General features: G+C 32.3%; 1 protein-coding gene across 2 annotated transcripts in view; it reads left to right on the top strand.

Annotated features, from left to right (window-relative positions):
* LOC108688760 (heterogeneous nuclear ribonucleoprotein L) overlaps window positions 1–6,912 on the top strand; it is a 159,769-nt gene that overhangs the window by 19,137 nt on the left and 133,720 nt on the right. The window lies entirely within an intron of this gene.

Raw genomic sequence — 6,912 nt, 5'->3', positions numbered from 1 at the left:
TTTTTTTTTTTTTTTTTTTTTAATAATAAGTATAATTTTCAAAGCAAGTTTAATTATTCTGTATCATTTTCTATTCTAGTCTTGATCTTAAGAGTCGCTATCGAATTTAAATATCCGGATAAAAAAACTTAAATTTCCACGAAGAACAAAAATCGTGGCGAAAACTAGAAGTTTAAAGGTGAATCAGAAATTGTGACACGGCACGCGACAGGAAGGCAAAATGGTGGTGGATTAAAAGCGTCGTGAAATCGCGGAAACTTTCCGTGTTACGTCCTGGTGAGAATTCTGGCGGTGGTTTTTTTTTTTTTTTTTGGAAGGATAAGTTTGTAGTTTGCGCACTTCTCTATCCTTGCCGGTCCCCAAAATGTGAGAAGACACCAGCTGTTCGGCTGTGAAATTAACACGAAATGCACGAAAAGTTTCGTCCTGCCGAGGATACCGACGTGGCGGGAGGTCCGTACGTAATTCATAGCCGACAAGATAATTGGGGCACGGCGATTGCACACATACACACACAAACGAGCGCACTCGAGGGAATTCGCGCGAGAACTCGACGCACGTAACATCTAACCGGTTCGCCTATGCATTTTCCAAGAAATCGCATGCTACGTGTTACTATTTATTCGTCCGATTCATTAACTCGCGTTGCGCTCATCGTTATACTTTATTACGTGTTAATTTTCCTTTGAGAAATACTTTGGTGCTGCATCAAACGAATATTTCGCAAATCACTTGTACCCAAATTAATAACATAAGCGAAATTATTTAAATATATTTTAAAATTATTTAAAAGTTTTAATTTTTACACGTAGTGTCATATATCATGTAGGTATAATTGCACGTTTCTAGACAGTTGAAAGATATGAATAATTTAATAACATTTAAATGAATCGAAAAAAGTTCTTGTTATAATATTATTTTCAGTGATAATAAAGTATTATTTTTAATAATAAAGCATTTTGCTTCAATAATTGTTTGAACTTTGGAGAATGTATCCAGAAAAGAAAGAAGATTAAAGAAAATATTGTTTAAATAATATATATACTTTATATAAACTAACGCAGAAATTAATGAGTTTTATTAGAAATTTGAGAATTTGAGCCATGATGTAACTAAATACTCAATTATATTGAAATTCTGAAAGTACTAGAAAGTAAAGTACTATAGTTGGAAATGTGAGCAGGAAAATGCACAACTTCGCAATTGATTATCATAACAGGAAACACAATTCTTAAACGAGCAAACTAGATAGAGTAACATGCGAATATTCGAATCTTCCAAGTTCTACCGGTCGTTGTGAAATTCTGTATAGGTATGTGTGTGAAACTCTTTAAAGACTCGTTTATCAGAATTTCGATAACATCTGTGAGTGTAAACGTAAGAGAAGACGAGAGAGAGTGTAAACTTACTTAAGGTTTCTTAACAAATTTTATTCCAGAAAGTTCACATTGCTCTTTCCGTGCGCTAGCGTCTGAAGTAAATTAGATGTTAACAATCTTTACAAAGACGAATGTGGATTTTTCCAACTATGTGCACGGAAAGAACGGTTTTGCAGAAGTATAAAGTATCAAAAAATTTTGCTAAGTACAGATCTGAAAATAACTTTATTGGACCATCAAAATAATTATGTTATAAGAATCTCCAGTATGATGAACGATGTTGTAAAAAGTTTTAACATTCTAACAAGCGTACCAGCTTGAGCGTAATACATTACTTTAACGATTCAATAACATTATTTTCAGCTTTGTATCTAGCTAAATTTTTTAACTTTTATTTCTCTTTTATATATATAAAGAAATTGGAAGAATGAAACTTCACTGAAATAAAAGTACTTTTTCTAAATTGTTCTACACTGACTTCAGAATATTACAAATTGAGAAAATTATTATTATTAATATTATTTTCAGCCATTTTTTTGATCGTTTATAACACATAGAATTCATAAACTTCGTTTAATCTTAATATACGTTAATAGAATTAGTTCCGTTCGATGGCATATCTTTGTGAACTTGCTATTTCGTAAATCGGCTTGAATTTGAACGACAGTTTAATCGATTGATATTCAGGTGTGCGTGCGTGCTACGCTATTATTCGTCTATTCTCTTCTCGGTCAATGCTCTAGCTGATCTAGAACAGTGGTTAGAGCAAATCGAAGCGAATAGGTCGCTGCTCTATACCGGGGAGAAAGTCGATTGGCTACGTGCCAGCCACGTGCTGATAAAGAGATTACAAACAGGAGCAACGCCTCTGCAACGAACTTTCTGCATTCCCGCGTGTTTAGAAGCGAAGAACAAGTTGTCGACGATTCTGTGCATTCGCGATAATTTTGTATATTTTATCATAATTGTTCATATATCTGTTTTACGTTATGAGTCTTTAATATGGAAAACTTTAAATAGAAACTTTAAATAGAACGGATCGACCTTCTGTTTATCATTCAAGATAGCTTTTTCAAAAGCGTTGTAGCATACGATGCAATAACGACACGATTTTTTGTCATTCATGAATAATCGATTTTCACTTGTAAGGTGATTGCATTTGAAAGGACGTGCTTGGTTTCGTCTTTGGAATATAAAAAGTTATAGATTAATTTTCATGCAGATATTTTACATAGAAAAGAATAATTGCCTCGTGTATGCGCTAGATACGATATATGTATATGATAAATATGAAACAACGATAAAAAAAAATTTTCGTTAGATGTAAGACGAGTATAAAGTAATACCAATATTCAAATAGTACATATATTATTCATAATATCATCAGTTTATAAATTATTTGGATTAATAGTGTTTATTATTAGTGTTTATTATTTAAATAAAAAAAAAAACATTTTAAAATTTTAGGAAATAAAATTAAAAAATAAAATGAATTGTTTTAACAAATTCGATATTTCTCGAATATGTATTAATCAAAGTATGAAAAAAAATTTGTATTTATTTATTTTATCGTATATGAAAACATTTCACCGTTAACATTTCGCCTCCTTAACATTGATCAAACCGGATGATGATCTCGCGTGATCAGCACAGCGATTTTTTTCTCAGACGACCAGCGCGACATCCATTGAGCGCGAAAGCACGTGGTTGGTCGCGCGCCAATAGCAGTTATGTTTATAACAACGTATGACAGATCTCCGCGGTATTTTGCCTCGTAACGGTGATAGTATGCATGAGCTATAGGACGTTTGTGACGACGGAGATGTTGGATGCGGTGCGTTGGATATTATCTACGCAGACTTCTTCTCTCGGGAGTCTCTCCGCTTGGCTATCCGCCCGAGCGGATTCTTACCGCTTTATTCGCATGGTATTCTTTTTCGGCGGTCGTTCAGCTGCATTTAGCAAGTCATGGACGCGACACCGCGACGGCGAATAATTAACGAGCGATCGTTGATGATAAATCATTACGCTCGGCGACGCTCGAATTGCGCTCATTTGCGAATCCGCATAACGGTGAACGTATGTCGTTCCGGCTAGATGCTTCGCACCTCGTGTACTACAAAGTCTATTGAAAGTAGGTATCTCCAGTCGTTTGTATCTATAAATGTGTTAAGCTAGATATGATGAGGTAAATATAAATGTAATGTTTAATGCATTAATTGGAAAAGAATCAGATCTGTAAAATCAGTACGACATTTTATTAATTAAATAAAAAAAATAATTAAACAAAAATTTTTTTTAGGGAATTGGAACAAACTAGGAATTTGTGTGCCGTTTTGCTCCATCAATTTTTTGTTTGATCGAGAAAAATGATAGAAGATCTCTGAAAATTGAAACATTTGGGGAAAGAAGAAACAACAAGTGTAAACATGACATTAAAATGTGATCGCAGAACTGATTTAAATATATTTCGTTAAACAAACGTAAAGAAACAAAAAAATTTTTTTGTGTACAGTTATCTAGTATTTTTCAGTTTCACAGTTGTATTTAAAAATTAAAAAAAAATAGATAGTAATTCTATTAGTTGTAATCGTAAAAGTATTTTTTTCTATACAATTTGACTAATGATAGCCTTGTATTTTATTGAAGATGACATTTCTAGTTCATGTTGTACGTTTTTGTTTATGTTTAACGTAATTTCTTGCAGTAATTGCTGCCTAGTGACAAGAAGAATAGACATTCATTAAAACCGCCGTATTCATTACGTGTTCATTATTTCAGTGAGATGTTCCACGAAGAAGATACAATGAAGATACAAATTAATCAAACATGATATGTATATCGTGTTTGGTAAATACGTGACAAACTAATGGCTGTAATCTCAATAACAAACATGCTGACTTGTAACGACACAGAAAAGAATTAAAAGAATCTAACTGGCAATAAGAATTCTGTCAATCTCTTATTTAATGATAAATATTCACGTTTAACATGTCACGTTTAACTTCCTCTCATGGGAATAGTAAAAAGCTCGTTAATCGCTCCATGTCTTTATGACTTCATTATTTAACGACTACACATTCCGCGAAAACGGTACTCCTCGAATGTCTCACTTTACGCACAAAACCAAAGTGACAGTCCGCCTTTGTCACCTTTGCCATTCAGATTAATTTTGTAAACGGATCATTAACGATGCAGATTCATGCACAATTGAATGAACTTTGTTTTTTTTTTGTTCATGTTTTTTGTCTTTATCTTTGAGCCGATAATCATTAAAACATTTAATAATACTGAAAGATTAACATATATTTATAAGAATTATTATACTTTTGTAAATTTTTTCATGAATTTTTAATTTTTTCTTTTCAGTGAAAATGTAGAGTGTTGATTGGAATGTTTATATTATCGATATTTTTTTATGTAACTTGTTTTGAAATGGACTTATTCCAGTTTGAAATATATTCTATATGTATGTGTATTAAATTATATATTTTTGACGGACACGCAGTTATACTGAAACACAATAATGTGTAATAAATATTATTTTTCGATAATTTAAAAAAAAATTTTGTTTTCATTTATAAATTGATTTAATAAACATTTAATCATTTGTTAATGTAAACGAGATATATAATAGAAGCATACAATAGAAAGATAATTGTATTTAAATGGAATAATCGCTTTTGTATTCAAATAACAGATTCAGAATGATTCTGAAAGCAATATATTCAGAACATTATGAATTTGCAATTCTTTTTTTATTTCTCCGTAAATGAGGTAGCTTTTAATTTTAATTTTTCCTATTGCAACACGTGCAACTGTTACAGTATATATATATATATATATGATTGTTTTAGGTGTTTTCGAGTCAGAATTTACCAAGTTACCGGATAATCTTGTACTGATAATTGGATTCGCGTAAATACTCGGATTTCACGGTTGTGGAAAATGCGAATGAATTATTTACCCACGACAAGCGACACGTCACTCCAACGTACAAATGTACCCCGCTTCATGTTTTATTCACCCGCTGCGCTGCGCATTACGCGTTATGAAGCGACTAGACGCTAAGGGATTGACATTTGCGCGCGGTTTCACAAGGTGGATTATATTCGGAAGTACAATGACTAACCATGTCGCGGTGGTTTGCCACATGGTATGAAAAATAGATAAACCTCATCTATAATTTTGTTACGAGTCTTTGTATAGACATTTTGATTAGTTTCGAACTAATTTTGATGATATCTGGTTCCACCAAAAGGATTAATTATGTTTTCAGAATTCTGATAAGATTGCTAGAGAGAAGAAGTTTTCTTAAGTCGGTATTTATAGTCTGTTCTTATTTTTTTGTTAGGTCTTAAGATATTACACAAATTAACGATTACGAAGTTGTAGCATTTTAAAACATTATTTAATATGTCTTGAAATAAGAATGGATTACGAATACACAAGCCTTAATTTTCCTCAAGAAAGAATTCTGGATATTAAAATTAATTTTAAAAATGTAGAAAAAATGTTTTTTATAAGTATGATATATGGAAAAAAAAACTGTATAAATAAGACTTAAACTTATTTAATTTATTGCCACAAAACTGGAACTCAAGAAAATCAGGGAATTGTTAGGGAAATTAAAAATGGTCAGAGAAATCAAGGAAAAATCTGGAAATTTTGCAAATTTCTGGAAAATAAAAATTCTTGAATTTAAAAAAGTTTAATATATACGTTACATCTATACATTTTTTAAATACTACCAACTTAACAATTAAAAATGTAAACAGTGTTAGTAACATCAAGTTCAGTCAAGTTCAGTAATTTACATTTATAATTTGCTATGTTAAATTGATCTCTCAACAAAATATTTAATGATTTTCAAATATTGAAAATCAGGAAAAATCTTGAAATTTTGTCTAGAAATCAGGGAAAATTATAGAGTTTTAGGATGAGAAATTTGCGATAACCCTGAATTAGATCATTAGTTTTACTGTAAATTATACAGTTACATCTCTAAATCTTTAATTTTGGAAGGATTGGGAATGGCAAGTTTTGCTTTTTTGCGTCCCTTAATTATGTGATTCAGATTGGGTCGCAAGAATTTACCTAAGTCCATACGTCACACAGACCTTAAGGTGTCCCGCTGCACTATTTCCGTCGCTTTGGGTGCCATGGTAAAAAGACGTATGCACGCGTATTAATAGATTGACCGAGCACGACGTATCCACTAGTGACGTCGCGCGCACCATCGAAATTTATCCAAAATCGACGTGCAAATTTGTCTTACACGATTTTCCTTACGATAACACATGTTGCTGTAACGTGAACACAGGGAAGAGAAACCATGCTGCTCGGGAAATGCGCACTTTCGACTTGCAAGTAGTTACGCGAAAGTCGTATTTTCGAGAGAACTTGCTGACCGCATGGCGGATGGCAAGGCGAATGATGTCGCTCAGATAAAATTCATTAGGAGTTTTATCCGTGCGGGTTTAACAAATCGTCTTCAAGGAAAAGTTACTAACGCTGCTCATTTCTTGTTGCA

This window comes from Atta colombica, unplaced genomic scaffold (genome assembly GCF_001594045.1).
Source record: "Atta colombica isolate Treedump-2 unplaced genomic scaffold, Acol1.0 scaffold238, whole genome shotgun sequence".
Classification (NCBI taxonomy): domain Eukaryota; kingdom Metazoa; phylum Arthropoda; class Insecta; order Hymenoptera; family Formicidae; genus Atta; species Atta colombica.
This window is presented reverse-complemented; position numbering and strand designations above follow the sequence as displayed.